The sequence below is a fragment of the Delphinus delphis genome, chromosome 12, assembly GCF_949987515.2.
Source record: "Delphinus delphis chromosome 12, mDelDel1.2, whole genome shotgun sequence".
NCBI classification, from domain to species: Eukaryota; Metazoa; Chordata; class Mammalia; order Artiodactyla; family Delphinidae; genus Delphinus; species Delphinus delphis.
Window position 1 is genome coordinate 32,886,817 of NC_082694.2, and position 24,309 is coordinate 32,911,125.

At 40.7% G+C, this 24,309-nt stretch overlaps 1 protein-coding gene across 2 annotated transcripts in view; it reads left to right on the forward strand.

The window, feature by feature from the left end:
- The window catches only part of C1D (C1D nuclear receptor corepressor), a 69,533-nt gene that overhangs the window by 39,427 nt on the left and 5,797 nt on the right, over positions 1-24,309 (forward strand). For both annotated transcript variants that reach the window (XM_060026471.2, XM_060026472.2), the window contains exon 7: positions 4,043-4,198. The gene's annotated coding sequence lies outside the window, so the exon portion shown is untranslated. The remainder of the gene's footprint in view (positions 1-4,042; positions 4,199-24,309) is intronic.

The window sequence follows — 24,309 nt, forward strand, 5'->3', positions numbered from 1 at the left end:
AAAGTCAATTAAACTGCCCAGCGTGGGAAAGCAAGATGTTCACAAATATCCCTGGGGGTGAGGAAGTTGGCGGGGGTTTGGAGGTGTGTGAAGCAGGAGCCTGGAGGGCAGGGCAGGGGCACTTTTGACTGGAAAGATCCCAGGAGGCTGCCTGGAGGAGGAGGCATTTCTGGTGGTCCTTGAAGGTTGACCAGAAGGCTGCCGGGACAGGGTTTGTGTGACAGTGGGAGGTGCAGAGTGGGAAGGGCCCTGCACACAGTGATGTGTGGGTCGGGCTCAGGGGAGGGGAGGGAGGTGTGGATAGGGATGGGAGGAAGAGGGCACAAAGGCTGTTAGCCAAGACAGGTGAGAGGGAATCAGGACATTGGTGGTGGGACTGCAAAGGCAAGGGAGGGTGACCCTTAGTGTTCTCCTCTATGAATGAGTGGGGCATCAGACTGGATCCGTGGGGTGGAGAGGGCAAGGGAGATGGGACCGTCCCACCCCAGTTCATTTGAACATACCCGCTTTTACCTGTTCTAGACTCTGCATTTTGGCATTGGACTCATTCAAACCAAAGATTCTGTTGCTTAAAAAATACACTGAAAATCACCAGGTAGCATGTCTGCTAAGGCTCCTCCCATCTCTAAATGTATCCCACACTTCTTGGTAACCTCAACTTCCTGATGTTTTCCGGGTATTTTCTTATGATTCTCAAGCATTTGGCCTTTGTCCATACTCAGTGACAAGCTTCTAGAGGGCAGGGAGCTTCTATACACTTTGACTGTTGTTAAAACACCCAGCAGGGGTGTGAACACAGGCCTTCCATAACTGCCGCTGGGGTGCTGCCACCAGTGCTCCGAGCAGGCTTCTGGGTTCCCACTGTTTCCCTCTCTCAGAAAACTGGCCAGTGGGCGCCTAAAGGGTTTGATGAAAATGACACTGAACTGGGCAGGAGACCTGGGTTCAAATTCTGCTTGCCATTCCCTAGCCCTGGGACTGGGGCCATTCACACAGACTCTCTTTTTCTTGGTTTCATTTTCAGTGAAATAAGGGAGCTTTTTTTAAAAGCCATGTTTCCCAAGTGTGACCACAGAGAACTAAGATGACAACAGGGTGTCCAGACACATTATGAAGACATAATGTCTTGTATATATGTAATTTATTATTAAAGTGTTACTGAGTTCATAGTGCCTGTTAATGGCAAGTGTAATAAAGACTAACATTTATTAAATGCTTGCTAGTTGTGAATTATGTGTGAGTGCCTGTCTCAGGTTGGACTTTCAAGCCCAGAGAAAAGAATTTGTATGCAGGAGACTCATGTAGGATTTCTCTGAGAACGGACGAAGCAGGGCAGAGGAAGAGAAGAAACCAGGCAGGGGTGTGATTTTAGGTGAAGCCCCAGTCTCAGCCTGATCACGTAGGGGGCTCTGGAGTGTAAGTTACATTGTGGAGTTTGTCCTCACTGATGGCAAGGGAACTGGGCTTTCATATACCAACCCCGGTCCACTGCGGGCTCAGGGCCACCTCAGTGGGGTGATGGTGGTGCTGGGGGCTGTGAACTCCCAGGTGCTTCTGGCTTTTTGTGTCACATCACAGAGCAGCCTTGGTAGCCTTCAAACAGTTTTCTGATGAGAGTTAGAAAGAAGATGAAGGGAAAAAGCCCAAGAAACCATGTGAATGCTCTGATGGTTCTGGTGGAGTGTTCACAGGGCCTGCTTGCTCATTCTCAGCTCACTCAAACTGACAAAAGAAATTTTCACATATTGAGATATAGGGAAGTCATTCTGGCTTATCCATGAATTAACCTGAATTTTACACTAACTAAAATAGCCTGTTTATGGCCTATCAAACACACATTGTACATGTGCTTTAATTATTAGAGAAAAGCACACACTGACCAAAAATAAAGAATGTCCATGTTAAAAATAAAGATTAAATGCCTGTCTTCCTGGGATGCCAATGCTGGTACTCCTTTAACGATAAGACACCCTCCGCAGGTGCAAGGCCATGCTGACTTGCTATGTACATGCTCTGGTCTGTTCTTTTTTATTTTTTTTTTGAAACCTTGAAGAAATGTATCCCTGACTTTAATGTTCTTTGCTCTGACAAGGTATAAAACTGTGCTGGAAACCATGCTTCTCTGGGACAGTTCCTCTGAGTAATCTGGGCAGTGGGCATCCAGGCTAGCCCTCAGTTTGACTCAAATAAAACTCTTTTCTATTTCTTATTCTTGATTGTTTATTGCTTATTTTCATTGACAAATCCTTCCAACAACCTTGGGAAGTAAGTAGTATTGTCTCCATTTTACAGGAAACTGAGGCACGGAGAAGTTAACTTGCCTATGGTCACATAGCTAGTAAGTGGCAGACCCAAGATTCAAAGCAAGAAGCCCATGCTTTTACCACCATACTGCATGGTGCTTCCCCAAATACAGCAGCTGTCATGTGTGTAATCGAGAATATTTGGGGAAAGAGTGAACAAAATATTGGAGGGTCTGTGTGGCAGTCTAACGTTCGATGACATCATGAGCTCTTGCCAGTTTGTGCTCTGATTTCAAAGCAATTTCAGGGGCAATTTGGATTTCAATTATTTTCTGTCTTAACAGTCATTCTGACTGAAGCAATTTAAATCAAAATCATAAAGGTCCAACCGTAGTTGGTTAATAGCTACGAAAACAATGGCCAGAGGTGAAAGATTTTTAAAGAACTACAAGGCATTTCTGTTGGCAGAATAATTGAGAGATGGCTGTTTGGGCGGGAAGCAAGGTGATCTAGATTTCTAGTTTCAGTAAAATTACTTAACTGACAACATATGGTTCCCAATCACTGTAGCAGACCAGGGAGGTGTCTTTTAAGTGGGGAACACGTGGAATGGTGCAAGATGGAAGATTCCTTACTATGGCAAAGAGAAAAGGTTGTCTTCTAATCACTGTTAAATTCTTGGCATTAATTGTCTCTTTCCTCCCTGTAATCCTGTGTTCCTGAGGACAGTGACACAAAGTTCCCATCATGGGTCACTTTGAGACTTCCATGGGCGGTGAAGCACTCTATAACTGTGCCGTGCGCAATACAGTCAATTGTTGAGGGCGCTCGGGGGAAGTCTTGACCTAGACTCACAGTGGTTCTCAATCAGGGACAGTATCCTTGCCCTCCCCAAGGGTTCTTGGAAATATGGGAGGGATCACAGTGAATAGGTTGTCTCATGGTGAGTGTATGTGAGCTACTGGAATTTAGTTCCCAGGGGACTAGTGGTGCGAAATATCCCGCAATGCACAGGACAGGCCCACTTGAGGAAGAAGTCTCACTCGAATGCTAATGACACCAACACTGAGAAACTCTGGGAGAAGTGATTTGAAGAAAGTGAATCATCTTCAAGTAGGAGACACCATGGCCTCTGAAATGACTTACACTTTTCCATGTACCTCTGGAAGACCACATGTGAAATTAGATGGAGACCAAGCATCTCAGCAGTTAAGGCTGCTCAGGATGGACTTGTCCTTGTCTTTGGTAGTGAGCTCCCCAACACTGGAGGTATTCAAGAAGAGGCCTGTTGACCTCATGGAAGGGATGTTGTGAAAGGGTTATCCAGCCTGAAGAAGAGGATGGATTAGATGATCCCTGAGAGGTATCCTAGTACCAAGATACAAGGATTCTTCTTATGGTTTATTCTCAGAATTCCAGGTGAGACTTGGGAAGAAAGGAGTTAAAACTGAAAATCCCCCTGCATATGTGTGAGGTCTAGTCTGAGAAATAATGATGGACTGAAAGAACATGAGTCTAGTATTAAGAGAGAAAGGAAAAAGCACATTGTGTTGGAAAGACCTCTGGGTGAGGAGTCAGCCAGCCCTGATTCCTGTCTCCACTGGGATCTCGCTGGTGAGTGTGGTGCTGGGAGGATCACATTTTCTTTGCATCTGTCAGGTGATGGCTGTCAGTGGTTCAAAGCTCAGAATCTGTGATTCTATAGTTTAGGGGTAGACCCGTGTTCTTTTTTTTTTTTTTTAATGTGGACCATTTTAAAAGTCTTTATTGAATTTGTTACAATGTTGCTTCTGTTTTAGGCTTTGGTTTTTTGGCCACAAGGCAAGTGGGATCTTAGCGCCCGGACCAGGGATCAAACCTGCGCCCCCTTCATTGGAAGGTGAAGTCTTAACCACTGGACCACCAGGGAAGTCCTCTAGACCATGCTCTTTGACATAATTCTACCGTGGCCTTAGGTAAGTACTTTATGATTCTTTCCCAATATGTGAAATAAAAATAAATGTCTATTTTTTTTTCTAATTCATAAGGAAATAGAATCAAGTAAGCTTGACAGCCAGAATACCTACCTTAAAAGTAGAAAGGATGGTAAAGTAAGTGTCATTTTGACATTTTCCTTCTCTAACACCACCTAAACGTTCTAGTACCAGTGGGTAAATGGGTCTCACTAAGTTGTTTGCATCCTTCACAAATCCTTGATACCCTTCTTTTTGGAGTCCCGTGCTTCATCATAGCGAACATATTATAATATTCTCACATCCCCATTAAATAAATTTACATATAACAGTATGTTTTTCATTCTGATAAAATGTTTTATAAGCATTTAATTAAATTATACTGAGTTTCATATTTTGGAGATGATGAACTTGTTTTTTCTTGATCTCAAACCTTCTTGGTAGGCCCTTTAAAAACTCAGAGCTACTTGTCACTGTAACTAATAATGCTTGGTAAATGTCTTTAGAGAAAAGACTTAGGTCAGTTGGTAAAAAGAAAAAAATTCCTTTCTCAGAGCCTCCCTCTATGCTCCAATAGGCTAGCCCTTTTATTTATTTATGTTTTATAGCATTTTTTAAAATATCTATTTATTTATTTGGCTGTGCCGGGTCTTAGTTGTGGCACGTGGGATCTTCGTTGCCACATGTGGGATCTTTTAGTTGCGCCATTCGGGATCTTTAGTTGTGGCATGGGGATCTTTTAGTTGCGGCATGCGGGATCTAGTTCCCTGACCAGGGATTGAACCCAGGCCCCTGGAACTGGGAGTGTGGAGTCTTAACCACTGGACCACCAGGGAAGTCCTGGTTAGCACTTTTAGGTCAAGATGCATCTGGGCACAGGAAAGGAGGACATGGGGAGGCCATTGGTAATGGCCAAATGCCTGCAGCTAATTTGTAGGTACCTCTGAAAAGTAGTGAATGTGCATGCATGTGTGTGTGTGGTAGTGAGAGTGACAGATGAGAGCCCTGAGGGGTAAAGGGTTATGGGAGAAAGGACAGCACAGGGTCAATGGTAGGGCATGGTAAGCAGAGTTCTGAGACGGCTCTCAAAATACCCACCTCCTGGAGTACACAGCCTGTATAATCCCTCTCCCCCTGCCCCCAATTGAGTGTGTGAACATGATGAGATTTCACTCCTGTGGTTAATGTCATATGGCAAAGGTGAATGGATTTTGTAGATTTAATTAAGGCCCTTAATCAGCTGACTTTACATTATCAAAGGGGAGATGATCCTGGGTGGGCCTGACCTAATCAGGCGAACACTTTAAAAGGAGGTCTGGAGGTCAGAGATGGAAGAGGTTAGAGATACTCTCCTGTTGGCCTTTGTTATGGACTGAATGCTTGTGCCCCACCCCTCTCCCCAGTCGTATGTTGAAGCCTTGACCCTTAATATGATGGTTTTAGAGCGAGGGTCTTTGGGAGGTCATTAGGGTTAGATGAGGTTGTGAGGGTGGGGCCCTCATGATGAGATTAGTGCCCTTATAAGTAGAGGCACCAGAGAGCTTTCTCTCTGTGTCTCTCCCTCCCCGCCTCCCCACCCCGAGCACATGCATGTGCAAAGGTCACGTGAGCCCACAGTGAGGAGGTGGCTGTCTGCAACCCAGCTGGAGAGCTCTCACCAGAACTCGACCATGCTGACACCCTGATCTCGGACCTCCAGCACTGTGAGAAAATAACTTTCTGTTGTTTAAGCCACCCAGTCTGTGGTATTTTGTTATGGTAACCTGAGTAGATTCATTTAGCCTTGAACAAGCAAACTACCATGTTATCAGAGGGCCATGCAGCAGGACTAGCAGGTCTTTAGAAGCTGAGAGCCTCAGTTCTACAAATGCAGGGGGCTGAATTCTGCCAACAACCAGTGAGCTTGGACAGGAACCCTGAGGTCCAGATGAAAATGCAACCTTGTGAGATCCTGGGCAGAGAACCTAGCTAAGCCATGCCCAGGCTCCTGACCCATGGAACTGACAGATAATAAATGGGTGTGGTTTGAAGCCACTAAGTGTGTGGTGATTTGTCGCATAGCATAGAAGACTGAGGCATACTGCCTGTTGGAGGGCTGCCTTTGCTCAGGACAAGACAAAGTTGGGGGGGCGGTAACCTGTTTTCCATCACTTTCCTTCTTAGTGTCCCTCAGCTGAATTTTTGCACCTGTATGATTCACAATATATTTCTCTCAGGAAAAGTGAGGAGAGTCTCTGTATTGGCTTCAGTATTAAAGGTCCAGCTAACCATGGACTCCATGTGTGATGGAATTTCTGTGCTGAAGCACTTTGCAAGTTTTCCTTGGAAGGTAGCTCAGGATGGATTTAAGAGAATGAGAAGCTTTTATCGGCCATGGCTTCAAGGAAAGAAGCAGTGCCATAGGAGACCAATAATTCCTTTCCGGATAATATTTCCCATTCTTCTCTCCTGTTGCTGACAGTTGCTCTTTATTTGTTCTCAAATGAATTCTACCAGTCGGCCCGGAGCTGGAAGTGTGTTTGGTCACCAGGAGGTTCTCTGCCCTGCATTCCTCCTGGAGAGATGAAAAAACTGGAAACTCACCCTGTTACTCTCGAGTTTCCTGCCTTTTTTGACTCAGCATTAAGTGGAAAGAAAGTTGAGTTTTGATAGAAAAAAAATCTCTCGGACTCTCTCCCCTTTCAGGTTAGAGGAAGAAAATGCATCCACAAACTGGAGCCCTGGTGGGCGTGAATTGCACAGTTTCGAGGAAACTTGATATTGTGTCTTTGACATCACGTTGCACTTGATTAAGGGCCGTTTCATCCTGCTGATGGAGTCTCTTTCCCCCATGACCCAGGTCCCCGCCATAATCCCTCTCTCAAAGCCTTTTCCTTTTCATTATGTGGTCGTAATTATTTCTCTGTCGAGCACATAACCTAACACCTCTCGGTGCACAGTGCCAAGGTTTGAAACCATAATAAGTGGAATGCTCACCTTTGAAGCCATTACTTCAATCATTAGAACAAAGTTTATTCCTCAAGAGGACATTAACATTTGAAAATGTGTCAACCAGAGTAAGAAATTCATCACGATCATGGACTACCTGCCAACTGGTTAAAATGCAATATTCCAATTTTCCTGGATTTTTTCAACGATCTAACATCTGACATTAGTTTACGTTTTTAAGTTGTCTTTGTTCAGTTCCTGGTAAGTTGTTTGTGAAGGTCAAAGAAGTTGATTTTTAAAGACCAAACTAGGAAAGAAATGCAGCCAGAAGAAGGCAAAGGGATCCACTGAGCGTATCAGGGCTGATGGGAGAGACTTCCCAGTCCAGGAAGCCATTTCCATCCTAGTGGGACTCAAAGCGGACAATGGCCTCTGCGTTTGGGCACCTATAATTTTAAACAAAAATGAGTCTGGTTGCTGTGCTGAATTCCTTAGAAGACTTTAAAGAGATTATCTCTGAAGTTCAATTGGTAAGGAGTAAAGGACAAATATTCCACTTCTGCCTAGCAAAAAGCTACATTTCATCATTTAATAGCATTGAAACCATTAGTTGAAAACATCTAGCAAAACAGTGTAGATTGGAAAGTAAAAATATAAACTCCCCTAGATGTGGAACGTGGAGGTTAGTAATACGTTAACCCAGTGATTTTCTGGACGGTCTTTGTCATCAAAGTAGCACCACTTCTTTCTAAAGCTCAGGGAGGGAACCAGCAAAGTGAAATGGTGCAATTAGAGTGACCTTAACCGTTCACCCTGCAGCTTCGGGGATGTATTAAAACTGGGGAATATTTTTGGTAGGGTATTCCATAGCTCCTTGCCTGTGGATCCAAATCTCTTCCTGTTATCTAATGCTGCATGACGAACCACCCAAACTTCAGTGGCTTGAAACAATAATATTTATTTTGCTTATGAATTTGGGCAATGGGGACTTTTGGGAAGTCAACTGGGGTAGTTTGAAGGCTGGGGTTAGAATCATCTGAAGGTCATTCCCTCCGATATCTGGGGATTAATCCTGGGAAGATTAAAACAGCGGGGGCTAGCACAGTTGGAGTTCCTTGGGCATCTTTCTGTTTCCATGTGTCCCCTCCAGCTTGGTGGCTTCAGAGTAGCCAGCCTTCTTATATGTCAGCTCAGCATCCCAAGGTCTACATTCTAAGAGAGAGCTAGGCTATGGTCAACAATACTACACTGTACACTTAAACTTTTGTTAAGAGGGTAGATCTCATGTTGTGTTCTTATCACAATAAAATAAAATTTAAAAAGAGAGAGAGGGAGTGCCAGGGAGAAGCTATATCACCATTTGTGACCCTGTCTTGGAAGATATGCTGCATCACTTCCACTGCCTTCTGTTTATTAGATGCGAGTTGCTAAGCTGGCCCACATCCAAAGGCGGTGGAATTCCACTTCACTTTTTTTTTTTTTTTTTTTTTTGCGATACGCGGGGCTCTCACTGTTGTGGCCTCTCCCGTTGTGGAGCACAGGCTCCGGATGCGCAGGCTCAGCAGCCATGGCTCATGGGCCCAGCCACTCCACAGCATGTGGGATCTTCCCAGACCGGAGCACGAACCCGTGTCCCCTGCATTGGCAGGTGGACTCTCAACCACTGCGCCACCAGGGAAGCCCTCCACTCCACTTTTGATGGTGTCAAAGAATTTGCAGACATATTTAAAAGCACTGCAAATCACTAAAATGTTTTCGAGCATCTCTGCCAGCATCTCTGGAGGCACAGTTGGTGATAAAGAGACACATGAGCCACGGCCCTACCCTCATCTAGGTGCATCTCAGCCTGGATGTAAGGTCATACCAAGTAAGATGACAGTAGAGTAGGAAAAAATGATGAAACACATATAGGAACATTATCTCTAAAAGAGATTAATTACTGAACAAAGTCAAAGACAGAGCTAGGAAATCTGAGGCTCTTGAGATGATTTCTCACTGGGCTGAGGAGGTCTGGGAAGGTAGCTGTGAACTTGGAAGCTGCAAGTAGTAGTACATTTACAAAACTCTTTCACATGCTGTGTAGTCACATGGTAAGTGCATTTGATTTATATGCCGACTTTAAACCTACCCCCCTCCTAGGATGAGACCTGTGGTGCAGGGCATGAGAAGTAGGTAGCTTCATGGCACTATGGAGACCCTGACAGGAAGTGCCAGCTTGGAAAGACAGGAAGTGGGGGGCAAGTTCTTTTCTATGCTTTCAAAAGCTATGTGCCCATGAGTCTGACCAAGCCAGGTGTAGATTCACAGCCAGCAGATATTCATTTTAAAAAAATTAAAAAGAAATTTTTTTTATTGAAGTACAGTTGATTTACAATGTTGTGTTCATTTCTGCTGTACAGCAAAGTGATTCAGAGACATATATATCTGTATCTGTATACACATATATATTCTTTTTCTTATTCTTTTCCATTAGGTTTATCACAGGATAATGAATATAGTTCCCTGTGCTATACAGTAGGACCTTCTTATCTATCCATCCTATATAGAATAGTTTGCATCTGCTAACCTCAAACTCCCAATCCTTCCCTCCCCCAACCCCCTCCCTCTTGGCAACCACAAGTCTGTTCTTTAAGTCTGTGAGTCTGTTTCTGTTTTGTAGATAAGTTCATCTGTGTCATATTTTAGATACCACATATAAGTGATAGCATATATTTGTCTTTCTCTGTCTGACTTACTTCATTTACTATGATAATCTCTAGTTCCATCCATGTTACTGCAAATGGCATTATTTCATTCTTTTTTATGGCTGAGTAGTATTCCATTGTATATATGTACCACATTTTCTTTATCCATTCATCTGTTGATGGACATTTAGGTTGTTTCCATGTCAAAGCCAGCAAATACTGATCAAAGTGCTTTGCCCTGTGCTAGATGTTTTTACATACATTTTGTCATTTAATCATCAGAACAGCAAACAGATACATTAACATGTAATAAAGTTTCAGAGACTTAATTTTAAGGAAGAATGGAGTAAATACCACAGGCAAGCAGGAAAGCTTTAGGAAACCTAATTCTCATTTACCCTAGGGCAACAGTCCTCAATTCTTAGTTGGGGTGATTTTGTACCCTCCTGGGGGACGTTTGGCAATGTCTGGAAACAGTTTTGGTTGTCACAACTGTGGGGACGGGTGAGGGGGAAGAAAGGGAGGTTTCTATGGGCATCTAGTGGGCAGAGGTCAGGTTGCTGCTAAATGTTCTACAATGCACAGGACAGTACCCCACAACAAAGCATTATCTGGTCCCAAATGTCAATAGAAATGAGAAAACCTGACCTAGAGATTTGATAGTATCTAAAAAGCAGATTACTATAAATACTCATGAAATCTCATGCCTTCATCTACATATAAACTTTGCTTTTATTTTCTTAAATTTAGCTGTTTTTCAACTCTTAGTGTGCAAAGAATAACTGTTCAGATCTATATACATAAGACCATGTAGATATGCTCAGTGAATGTTTTAAGAGTTTTCCCAAGGGTAATTTCCTTGATATTTTTGCCTAATTGTTGATTCGAGGACCTCACTTACGTTTACAGTAACCTGGGAGTTAGCCAGGGCAGAGTATAGTATCTCCATTTCATTGATGAAGAAACTGTGACTTGAAGAGGAAAAAATGACTTGCTTAAGATCCTCACAGCTGGTAAATAATTAAGCTTGGATCTCTCTCTTTTTATTCTGCTGTTCTTTCAGTTCATCTACACATGGATATTCAATAATTTAACTGACATTTGTCCAGGCCCTGTGTTATGTATTGTATACTCCCAAATGAATAAGATGGTGACCCTGCCAGAGTGACAGAGAAAGATTATTCCATAATGGCCATTCAACATTCTTTTACACGACCATGAAATGAGAACAGGCTACTATATAAAGGAACATCTAGAAAACCAGAAAATGGTTTTAGAAATAAAAATATTATAGCAGAAATAAAAACTTCACTAGAATGGTAAATTTGAGGAAATCTTCCAGAAGATAGAAGAAAAAGACAAGGAAATAGAAAAGAGAGGAGAAAAAGAAAGAAAATGAGAGAAGTACTGAGAATGACCAACATCCAACTAATGGAAGTCTCCGAAAAATATTTCTGACATGCTCTAATCTGGACCGGCTGCTCTCCAGGCCAGCTGCCCAGGTGCCATCTTGGAATCACTCTCCAACATCATTCTGGGGATTCATGGCTTTGTTCCCGTGTAGACAGAGGGAACAGCTTGAGGGAAGGCTTGGGGGTTAAAAGGAGCAAATTTGAGGAACAGAAAGAAAGTCAATGTGGCTGGTTTAAAGGACTACACAGAGAGAGGGGAGCACGAGATCTGAGTAGATACACAAGCAGAGTCAGGTCATACAATGCTGTGTAGGCCGTGATAAGAATATCTGATTTTATTCTAATAACAAGTGTATATCATTGAGGAGGTTCAGGCAGTGACAAAGGAATGACATGATATTTATGTTTTAAAAAAACCTCACTGTGTACTATTTCAGTGGTCTGTTTGGGTGCTGACGCTGTGTAGATTTCAGTAGGGGCATTGAGTTAGAAGAGTGTGTACCCAAGGGGTACTAAGAAGGAAGACTCAACAGGACTTGGTGATTTAGGGGATGTGGCCAATGAGGGAGAGGGACGTGTCATGACTTGTGTGATACCTACCTCTTCTGTTTTGTGATTTTCTCAGGAAGTACTGCTTCCAGGATGCACATGGTTAGAGATGGTGGGTGATTTGGTTGATTCAGGGCTGGGGTTCTGCCAGCCAGGTTGAATGGAATGGAGGCAGCAAAGGACTGGGAGAATTTACCAGGGATTAATTATAATGATAGACTATGAATTCCAGGATAAACTAAGAAAGAAATGAAAGCAGAGAGAATTGACAGAAGGTGGAAAGATATTCTCCAGTCTTCCATAGGGAAGGACTGTTATTGTGGGGATAGTTGAGCAAGTAACTTGAAAGGATTGGAATGTTTGAATTAATAATTTGTAGTAACGCAGAGTTCAAGGTGTGATTGAGGGAGGTGCTGGCTGAGCTGGGGAGAAGAGAAGGTGACTGGAAATGATAGGAAGACACTGGGATGCTGCATAGGGCTGTGCAGAGTGTGCAGTTAACAACTCCAGGGGACACCATTCCCATAGGCTACAATGTTCATTACGCCCCTGGAGTTGGGCAATGTGGCAACTGCACCAGGGGATGAAAACAGAGGATGTTGGATGAAAATTACACATGGGTGTTGAACTCACCAGGAAAGATGGCAATAATTGGGCGAAGAAGGATACTGTGAGCCAGATGTGTAGATGAGAGTAAAGGGGAGGAGGTGGCAGGGTGAGAAGGCCTTGTCCTCAAAGGAGCAGGGATCTTGGCTGGAGGCCAGAGCAGTAACTGCCTAGAAGTGGCATTGGGAATAAGGTTACCTTCTGACAATGAGATGTGAGGGGAATGAGAAGATAAAGATTCTCATGCGGTTGTGCTCAGTGGACAGCTGAGTCTCAATATAGAAAAGGGGTGGAAGGAACTTTCGGAGACAAAATGAAATGTGAGCATTTGCTGATCTCGATGTAGGAGCTTCAGAAACCACAGTGGAAGGGTTTGATAAAGAGGGGAGGAACAGGGGCTTGTGCGTGGGGCAAGGAAATACAGAGCATCCCGGGGGTATTAATAATGCAGAGGAGAGGTTATGGAGAGGGGGGTGTATGTTGGGAGCTGATAAATGAGAGTAGTGGACAGTACCCAGGGGCCAATAAAGAGAGGTCTTGGCACCAGACTAGGGGTGGTGACAGCTCAGCAAGAGCTGAGCCCCTTGGAGGTATAAGGTGCTCCCCAGTTCTGAACATAAGTGTACTGGGGTAATGAAAGGGCAGCTTCTTAGCTCAGGCAGTTAGGGAACAGTGCCAGCTAAATCATAAAAATGGTCCCTGTTCTTTCCAATGCAGAAAAATGTCCCCTCTCCTGATTTACCAGCCATATGGCTCTGATTCTCTTAGCATTTACACAACCTTGTAATGCTAACCTTTTGCTGTGTATTTGTCTACCCAACTATAATAGAAACATCTTGAGGGCAGGAACTATACCTTTTGACATTCTCAGAGCCTGGCATGGCACCCAGTAGATATTTGTGGGTTGGTTGGTATCCTGACATCCTGTGTTTTCTAACCCCTACTCAGTTCTATTAGTCAGAAACCTCTAAGTTGCAAGTGACAGAAACCTAACTCAAACTAATGTAAGCTACAAGGTCACTGAAAGTTTATCACTGGAACCCCATCTTGCCTTCTCCCTGCCTTCTATTGTCTCTAATTTCTACACTTTGATTCTTTTTTTTTTTTTTGGAGGAAGGCAGAGGGAGATTTTTTATTTTTAATATTTATTTATTTTGTTGTGTTGGGTCTTAGTTGCGGCAGGTGGGCTCCTTAGTTGTGGCATGCATGTGGGATCTAGTTCCCAGAACAGAGATCGAACCCAGGCCCCCTGCACTGGGAGTGTGGAGTCTTAACAACTGCGCCACCAGGGAAGTCCCCTACATTGATTCATTCTTGATTTAATTCTTTTCTGCTTGTAGCAAAGATAGCTAGCTCTGGGCAGCTCAACTCCAGATTTATTTTGCTCTCACAATTTCTGATCAATCTCAGAGAAAAAAGAGGATGTGTATTTCCTGAAAGCTCTGGTTCCAGTCCTTGGATGACGATGATTGGTCAGATTTGGGCTGGGGTCCCTCCTCTGAAACACTGTGTGGCCAGGGCTTGGGGTGCTCTGTATTTGTCATCACACCTGTGATGGGAGAATCAGGGCTGGGTGGTAGCCAGCCCATCAGACCAGACGGTCAGTGCTCACAGGGGAAGCACAGCAGGCATTTCCTGCGACAGCTGACTCAGCAGTGAAGGAGAGGCGACTTGGGGGTCTCAAAGGAGGGAGGGGCAAGGAAGGCAAGGAATGAAAGGGAAGAAATCTGCTCTTTTACTGAATACCCAATGAATACTAAGCAGTGGCTCTTTACAGGTTCTGATCTCGTTTGATCCTCCCAACTGGTCAGTAAGGCAAGTAGGATAATTTCAAGTTTAAAGAAGGGGAATCAAAGCTTGGATAGGTTAGGTTGAAGACGAAGGTAGGATTCAAATCCAGGATATCTGACTTCAAAGGCCCCGTGCTTTCCTTTAACCCGGGTTTCTCGGCTTCAGCACTATTGACATTTAGGACCAGGAAGTCTTTGCAGGGAAGCCTGTCTTGTACACTGCAGGATGGTTAACAGGATCCCTGGCCTCTACCCACCAGGTGCCAGTAGCACTCCTCACCCAGTTGTGACAACCAGCGATGTCTCCAGACATTGCCAAATGGCCCTTGGGGGGCAAAATTGTCCCAGTTGAGAACCAGTGTTCTAAACCATGCAGCTGAGCTGATTCGAAGTTGTACTGCCTAAAAATCCATGACCTGCAATTGGGAAATACCACTGGAGTTCATGTCTTTACATTTTCACATGCTTTTGTGTGTTTTAGAAAACTGTAGCACTCACATGAGTGATCTCTGAAATCCAGTCGGAGACAGTAAATGGTTTGTCCTATGAAGTAATTTTGGGTGTCATTGGCTTACGGAAATGTGTCTTCATTTGGAACTCCCTTCCAGGAATCAGTTGCAGAGTCAGACAGAGCTTCTAATATTAAGTAAAGAGAAAAGGTGGTAAGTTGCAAAGTGTTCCGCTCTGACACAGTCTAGGTAAAAATCAAAGTGGGGACGGGCTGTGCTGTAACTGTCCCCAGGAGCCACTTGGCATGTGTACCAGGTTCTGTTTCTGAGAGCAGCCAGGCCGCCCTGTCTATGTGGAGAGAGGGTAGCGAGCAGGGCCTGGGTGAGCAGAGCCTGGAAGAGGAACTTGGCATGGCCCCTGCTTACTTCATCCCGCCTGCCAGTCTGAGGCGATCTGTAAGGCTGTGTTTGGTGCCAGGGACCGGCTGGGAAAGGGGAAGTAAATTCAAACAAAAGAATGCCCCTGAAGTGTCTGAAAAGAGGCTTTTAGCACCATTCTTTCAGTGCTCTCAACCAGACGGAAGGTGCAAAAATTTAAAAAGCAGCCACAATCACTTTGGAGAACGGTTTTGTGGATCCAACACAGTGATATTATCACATCTATTTGTTGGACAAAGGACTTCATTGTATCACAAAATAAAACATGTTTCTCCTTCCAGTTCCTGCTTTGTGACATGTCTTCAAAAATGAGCTTACAAAGGAGCGGCCTGGAAACTTGGCAAAGGTGATTTTTAGACAAGCGCCTTCCAAAATATCTGATTAAAAGGGTTTTCAGACTGTTTTCCTGGCCTGCTGTGCAATTTGCAAACAATCCCCTTTTTTGGTCAGTTGGGGGTGAAGGATTGATGAAAGTCTTTGAAACTCATTTCTGACATTTATAGACAAACCTCTTCCAAGTTCGTTAGTTTTCAGCACGGGCAGCAACTGAACAGGCTTGCCATTAATTATGGAGTTCACATCAGGGCCCCCAAACATCCCAGAGGGTCTAGTTCCAGGGTTGTTTTCTGCTCTTTCTCCCTCTCTTCCATTCTGGATCCTTCATGGACACCTTCCAGTGTCCTGGTGAATTCTAATTAATGGTTAGATTCTTTATCTTTAGGGTTTCATCAGATTCTCAGATTTCCCAGACACTGAAACACTCTACATGACCTGAAGGTGGAATTAATTCTCCTCAGTAAAAATCTAGTCAAGGAATTCTCCCCAGCCAAGAAATCCAGAGTCAGGATGTAAGGCCAATTTCCCATGAGTGTAAAACTGCATAGCTTATTTCAAAAGGTTACATATTGTATGAGTCCATTTACATAACATTCTCAAAATGACAAAATTATAGAGATGGGGAGCTGATCAGTGGTTGCCAGGGATTAGGTAAGGGAGGAAGGGTGTGACTTTAAAGGGATTGCATAGAGAATTCCTTTGTAGTGACAGAACAGGTTTATATCTTGATAGGGGTGGTGGTTACACAGGTCTACACATGGAATAAAATGTCACAGGATTATACAGGAATATACATACCAAAAAAAAAAAAAAAAGTCCACACAAAAACTGGTGAAATTTGAAGAAAGTCTGTTGTCCTGTTAATTGTATCGTCCCAATGTTGATTGCCTGGTTTTGAAAATGTACTATAGATATATAAGATGTCTGTAGAAGCTGGGTGATGGGTACACAGAACCTCCCTGTACTCTTTTTACAAGTTCTCATGAGTCTATAATTATTTAAAAATAAAAGGTAAAAAGATGAAAAAAACCCCACCCCAAACTGTATGTCTTTATAGCATCTACCATTGTAGAGATGAGATGACCCATAGTAGGTGATTAAGAAATGAATGAGATGAATTACTGAATAAATGAAAGATCTTCTGCATTATATTAATGGAAATTTAAAAGAATCATGACAATAGATGACGTTTTTTAGTACATGACAATAGATGACATTTTTGAGTACTTGATATGTGTCAGGCATTGTGCTAAGGATTTTAAGCATTATCTCATTTAATCCTCATAGGAACTTTATGAAAAAAATTGCTCGTTTAAAAGATAATTCTACATATTTGGTACAAGTGTAAAGAAAAACAAGAAAATTATGAAAGACCAAAAAATCAGGATATTAGTTAACACTGATGAGTTGGAAGAGCAATACTGTCATGAGATGGGGAGGTGGGTGTGTGGAGACACGACAGAGGTTATGTGGATATTTGTTGTATCATTAGTTTTATTGTTTTATTTTATTTTTTGTTGAAGTATAGTTGATTTACAGTGTTGTGTTAGTTTTTGGTATACAGCAAAGTGATTCATGTATATATACATACATACATTTTCATATTCTTTTCTATTATGATTTATTACAGGATATTAAATATAGTTCCATGTGCTATACAGTAGATGCTTGTTTATCTATTTTATATATAGTAGTTTGTATCTGTTAATCCCAAACTCCTAATTTATCCCCCCCTTTCCCCTTTGGTAACCATCAGTTTGTTTTCTATGTCTGTGAGTCTGTTTCTATTTTGTAAATAAGTTCATTTGTATCATATTTTATTTTATTATTTTTTAATTTACTTTATTTTATTTTTGGCTGTGTTGGGTCTTCGTTGCTGCGCGCGGGCTTTCTTTAGTTGCGGCGAGTGGGGGCTACTCTTCGTTGCTGTGCGCAGGCTTCTCCTGGCAGTGGCTTCTCTTGTTGCAGATCACAGGCTCTAGGCGCGCGGGCTTCAGTAGTTGTGGCATGTGGGCTTAGATGCTCCACGGCACCTGGGATCTTCCCAGACCAGGGCTTGAAGCTGTGTGCCCTGCATTGGCAGGCGGATTCTTAACCATTGCACTAGCAGGGAAGCCCCTGTATCATATTTTAGATTCCACATATAATGGTATTTGTCTTTCTCTTTCTGACTTACTTCACTTAGTATGATAATCTCTAGGTCCATCCATGTTGCTGCAAATGGCTTATTTCATTCATATTTATGGCTGAGCAATATTCCATTGTATGTGTGTGTATTTATCATATCTTCTTTATCTATTCATCTGTTGATGGACATTTAGGTTGCTTCCATGTCTTGCCTATTGTAAATAGTGCTTTTATGAACAATGGGGTGCATGTATCTTTTCTTTTTTTTAAAATAATTTTTATTGGAGTAGAGTTGATTTACAATGTGGTGTTAGTTTCAGGTGTACAACGAAGTGAATCAGTTATACATATACATATATCCACTCTCTTTTAGGTTCTTTTCCCGTATAGGTCATTACAGAGTATTGAGTAGAGTTCCCTGTGCTATACAGTAGTTCCTTATTAGTTATCTATTTTATATCTAGTAGTGTATATGTCTCAATCCCATGCATGTATCTTTTCAAATTAGTGTTTTCTCCTGATACATGCCCAGTAGTGGGATTGCTGGATCATGTGGCAGCTCTATTTTTAGTTTTTTAAGGAACCTCCATACTGCTTTCCATAGTGGCTGTACCAATTTACATTTCCACCAACAATGTAGAAGGGTTCCCTCTTCTCCACATCCTCTCCAGCATTTTCATTAGTTTTAAAGTTGTGCATATTTTATATATATATTCTTATAGATGTGTTATATTTATACATGGTAAATTAGGTGAGGAAGATATGTAAATATGAAAGCAAAACAAAAAAGAACCAAGGGCGATTGGTGTGACAGGAGTGGTTTTATTGAGAAGGGCAGACCAACCAGAGATTATTTGCTCCCAGTGAGACAGGCTGGGACCCGGAACCCTTTGCTGCGGTACTGCAGTGTTTGTACATGGACACACCTATCCTTGAGCAACAAAATACAAAGAAACTGTATGGGACTAAAAATAACTGCATGCATGCACAGTTGAGGCAAATTCTGGACAAAAGATACAAAGAGACCAAAAAACCCAACTGCCGCTTTTGAAGAGCCTGGAGCAAAAACAGGGTGTTGGGAGCAAAAGCAGGGTACTGAACATGCTCCCTGCACACAACACCAGCAGAGGGGTGGGCAAAACACCTAAGCCACCCCTGTGGCCAGGGTCTGCAAGTTTGGCTACATACTGTCAAGGTGGCCACAAAGAAGCCTACGCTGAGTTGCATTCCCACCACAATGTATGTTTATCCATTTTATCACATTCTTTGCATAAATAAATACAATCAATCTTTAAAAATTTTGCCATTCTGAGAGGAAAAAGTGTTTCATTATATTGCTTTAATATTCACTTCTGTGATTTCTAGTGAGGTTGAATATCCTTTCTTATTTGCCATGTGTGTTTCTTCTGTTAATTACCTAATCGTACCTGGTTTCCTTTTTAGAAAAATTGTTCTTACCGATTTGTGGGCACTCTTTATGAATGGATAGTGACTTTATTATGGTGCAAATCTTTCTTCTTGGTTTATTGCTTTTCTTTGAAGTATGTTTATGGTGTTGTTTGCCTTAGACATGCTTTAAATTTGTGAGTCATCAAATCAGTACCTTCTCCTTTTATGATCATACATTTTATGTTTTGCTTAGGAAAACATTCCCCAAGATTATAAAGTTCTGATCTCAAACTTTCTTCTGGTCACTTTTTAATATTAAGATTTTTAATCTAACCAGGATTTATTCTTGCATATAGTGTAAGGTAAGAACCTAATTTTATACCTTTTTGCCAATTGGATAACCATTTGTCCTAATATCATCTATTATCTAGTTCACTCTTTTGTGGTCATATACTAAATTTGCATTTGGTTTTGAACCTGTGTATTCTATTTCATTGTTTAGTATCATGTGAATATCACCCTATAAAATACCGACATTTCTCACCTCGGACATTTTTTGCGCACTTGTGAATTTTAGATTCACCTTTTCAACAAGTTCCCTGTTGATGTTCTGACTGGCATGTCTCTGAGTTTATAAATTAATTATGGGAGAATTGATATTTTACAAAATTTAGTCTTCCCATTCATCTGGAAAAAATTTTTTTTAGTATCTCAGTAAAATAGTTTTCTTCACAAAGTTTGTGCATCTTTTTATTTGGTTGTTTCTAGGTATTTCATAGTTTTTTTCCTCTGGGGATTTTGAAATTTCATTGCAATTTCTATTAGATTGTTTTTTTGAAGTACAAAGCTACTGATTTTTTAAAATGTTAATCTTATAATTGGCTGCCTTACTGAGCCTTCTTATTAGTTCTCTATGTTTTTTGGTTTATTTAGTTAAAAAAAATAGATAATCACGTCAACTGACAATAATGGCGGTTCTGTCTCTTTTTCTCCAATACTTATGAGGTTTTTTTTTTTTTAAACATCTTTATTGGAGTATAATTGCTTTACAATGGTATGTTAGTTTCTGCTTTATAACAAAGTGAATCAGCTATACATATACATATATCCCCATATCTCCTCCCTCTTGCGTCTCCCTCCCACCTTCTACTTATGAGTTTTACCCACCTTCCTTATCTAATTGTATTTATTGAAACTTCCAGAATAATGTTGTGTAGCATCTTTCCCTGTTTTGAGTTTTAATCAAATGCCTCTACTATTTCACCCTAAAGTATGATGTTTTCTGTAACTCCTGTTATCAAATTAAGGGACATTTATTTACTAAGTAAATATAGTGAGTTGCAATAGTAAATCTCCTAAATTGGAACCCTCATTATATTCCCTGAATAAACCCTACATTTTAACGCCATTACATTAAATGCCAAAAGCTACTTGGCAATTTTAAATGGTTTATTAGTAAATAGAGGCCTAACTTTAAAATAATCATAGTAATAATAAAAACAGGAAACAAGAATTCAAATGTTTTCAACAAACATAGGAGGAGGCAAAGGGAAAGAGTGGCTGAAAGCATGATAAGCATCTTGCTTTGTTTCAAGAGCTTGTATGTACAAATTATTTTTCAAGTTTAAAAGTTTAATAAAACTTTTAATTAAAACATTTTAAATACATGTGTTCAGTGTATTTAAAATGTGTTCAGTGTACATTTAATCTTGAGAAAAGTGGAAATAGAACATGTTATTTTTAAACCACTAGAGCAAAAAAGGAAACAAAAAACTTCTTTAATCAGCAAAAATTAAAGATGAAGGAAAAAGAAGAAACAATGCAATGATAGCTCATAGGAAAAAAGGTAACAGGAATGGAAACAGTTATCAGTTATCAAATATCAGGTAATAAAATAAAGGTGGTTATATTAAAATAGCCTATTAAATGTAGAGACAGATTGAGTTAGAGAATAAATTTCAGTTATTTGATGTACACAAGAGACACACACACAAAAGTGACACAGAAAAACTGAAAATAAGCAACTTATAACCAAAAAAAGATAGAGAGGTCAGTATTTCTAGAAAAATAGATTCCAATATGAAAGCCATTATATGGCTAAAGAGGGACATAACATGTTGTTGAAAGATACAGTCCATTAGGAAGTTAAAATCATTATGAACTATTGAGGACATTTCATATTCATTTAATATAATATTCATGCACTCTCCCAGATTTCTTAGCCCCTTGCAGTTAAATGTGCTATAAACTAGTTCTGACCAGCAGGCTCTAACTAGTGCCACTAGTTAGAGTGCCACTTCCAAGCCAGGTATTTAAGAACTGGGGTGCGACTTCCACTGCTGTCTTACAAATTGCTTAAGGCTAACAACCATGCTATTTAAATGTACTTAGCATTAACTATACTTTATTTTTATCTACCACTATTTTTTAAAACAATCCTTTCTCTTTCTTAGATTCATTTTCCATCTTAATATTGTCTATACTTATATAATCTGTTCAGAAAAGCTTTCTGAATTTTAAAACATCTGAGGACTCATGTGTATGAAAATGTCTTTATTTGGCCCTGACACTTAAATGATAGTTAATTTGAGAATTCTTGGTTCATAATTAATGGTATTTCGTGAGAACTTTGAAGACATTGCTCCACGGCGCTCTAGAGCCTAGTTACAGAGGAGAAGCCTTATGCCAGGCAGATTCTTGTTCTTCTGAACATAACCTTTTTTTACCCTCTCTATTGATTATTTAAAATTTTCTCTTAAATGCTGGAGTTCAGAGATTCCTCCAGACATGCTGAAATTATTTCTTTTTTCCCTTTTCCTTTCCTCCCTCCTTCCTTCTCTCCTTTTCACCTTCCCTTCACTCTGTCAACTATTGATTTCCATTGAATGTTTGACAATACTTCATGGCACTTCATATTTTTAGGTGAGTGCATATAAATAGACAGAATTGACAGCTCAGATATGTTTTTTTTCTAGTGCAAATGGAAATCCCTGTTTCTCTTGACGATCACTACGCTTCTGGTGGGTGGTGTTGGTGCTCGTTCTGGACTGAAGAACACTTATGGGTCCTGGTAGGCTAGACATCCCTTTAGGGCAACCAGTAGTTTGTCTTCAGATGAAGGTTAGGATCTTCCCTTGAGGTAGCCCAAAATATTTAGGGAATTGCTTTGTTCCAGCCCCAGTATCTACTCTGAGGCTCCTGTGTCAAAATTCCCAGAGTCCAGAGCTGCACTTGAGGTCAAAGCCAGCACCAGGCACTCTACCTGGGCAGGAACACCATTCCTCCACTCTTAAAACATTGCCCAGGCCTATCACCTATTCCTTCTTCTATCCCTACTGCCTCTGATCATTTGATTGTTTTAGAGTTCTTTCTTGGAGGACTTCTTATTTCCTTTCTGGAAGTCTGGATTCTTTAGATCTGTTTCCATCTGCTTTTTCTAGAAGCTTCTCAAGGTTCTGATTTGCTAGTGGCAACTCTTGGTTTTTCAGCTCTGCTAAAATTTATTTTGTTTGCACATTTCCTCTGTCATGTCCATGGAATTTGGAGAATGTGACCAGGCAAACCCTTTTCTTCAGTCAGCCATTTGAAACCTTCATTTGGTCTTCCTCACTCAAATAAGTCTGAGATCATTTTTCTGGACAAGCCACCTCCAAAATATTCTGCTTTGTAATAAAGGATCAGGCAGCTAGAGTTACAGAAGAAAACTAAGTTATTATCCCCAACCCCAGATTAAAATAGCCTTATTGTCCAGAAAATAGACAAAAATAAAAAAGAAAATTAAAAAAATCGAAAATCCTACCAACGTATTCATGTTAAAATTTGATGTGAATAGTTTTGAGTTGTTTATATACACACAGAAAAGTACTTTTCTCCATAAACGGAGGTTGTAATTTCCAATACAACTAATATTTATCATGCACTTAGTATATATCTCAGGTACTTTGCTGAGATTTTTTATTATTTTATTTTTACTTTATTTTATCTAGTCAGTTTTCTCACTCATCCTTCTAACAGCCCTTCACACTTGAGATTATTATTAATCCCTCTTTTGATGCTCATTGAGGGTAAGTCGCTTGCCCACATTCATCTACTACTTTTAAGCACTACATTCTACTACTACCTAATATGTATATTGTTTTGTAACCAGTTTTGGAAAACAAATCCATGGATGCCTTTTCACATCAATAACTATGTATCTATGTCATAAATGGAAATTGCTCCATAAGATAATATCTTATGTATATTTTCTAATTTATTTTTCCAGAATAAACAGTGCAGTATTGCAAACTATGCACCAAATTGTATCAAACACTTACCGTGAGTCAGGCATTGTGTTGGGCGCTGGAGATAAGTAAGACATGGTCTCTGACCACATGGGGTTTACATTCTAGCGTGGGGCCTACACACTTACAAATGATGACACAAAAGACTGTTTAATTACAAATGTGATCATATGATATCACTTATGTGGAATCTAAAAAAAATGATACAAATGATTTCTTACATGATTAAAAGGGCTTTATAGTATTAATAAAAATTAAGTAATAAAGTCTATTTACCTTTAAAAACAGTGCCTATGATATGTGGACTGTAAAAATATCTTTAAACTGATTTCTAGTTGCATTTTACTATAATCAGAAAAAATATTCTGCATGATATTCTTTGAAATTTGTTAGATTTGTTTTATGGATAAGAACATAATCTTGTTTTGCAAATGATCTATGTAATCTATAATGATACACTCTAGAGTTTTGGCTTATAGTATTATAACCATGATAATTTTATCAAGTTTGCTAGTTGTGTTATTCAAATCTTCCACATACTTACTGATTTTTTTTTTTTTTGGTATTCTAGATTAATCAGTTACTTATAAAGCTGTGTTGAACTGTCTCACTATAATCTGGATTTGTTTATTGGTCAAATAAAACTGTACTACTATTTTTAAAAATGTGAGAGATACTAGATCCTAGTGTAGGCTCAGCTTGCGAGCTGGTCTGACCTGGGAGGTGTGAGCAGCCATCTCTGAGGAACTGACGTAGCAGAGGGAAGTTTTACTCTTACTTGTTGGGCCTTTGGTGGGCTTTCTGACTCTATAGCTTAGTCTGCAAGATGGCGTTAAGTAGAATCCAATCTCAGAAGCCTTTGAGAACATACTAACCTAAGGACATTCTTACTAAGAATCCCTGGGATTAAAATCTCCTTGCTGTGCACAAATCATCTGAATGAATTAAACATGCAATTGAAAGGCTCATCTTGTGCTACTCGAATGCTTGGCTGTACCAGAAATAAAATGAAATCATTTTCTCTTTCAAATAAATATTATATACTGTGGGCCTCACTGGTTCCATTAGCACTATCCAGTTGCACAGAGGTGATTATATTATTTATGACACATGCAGATACTAA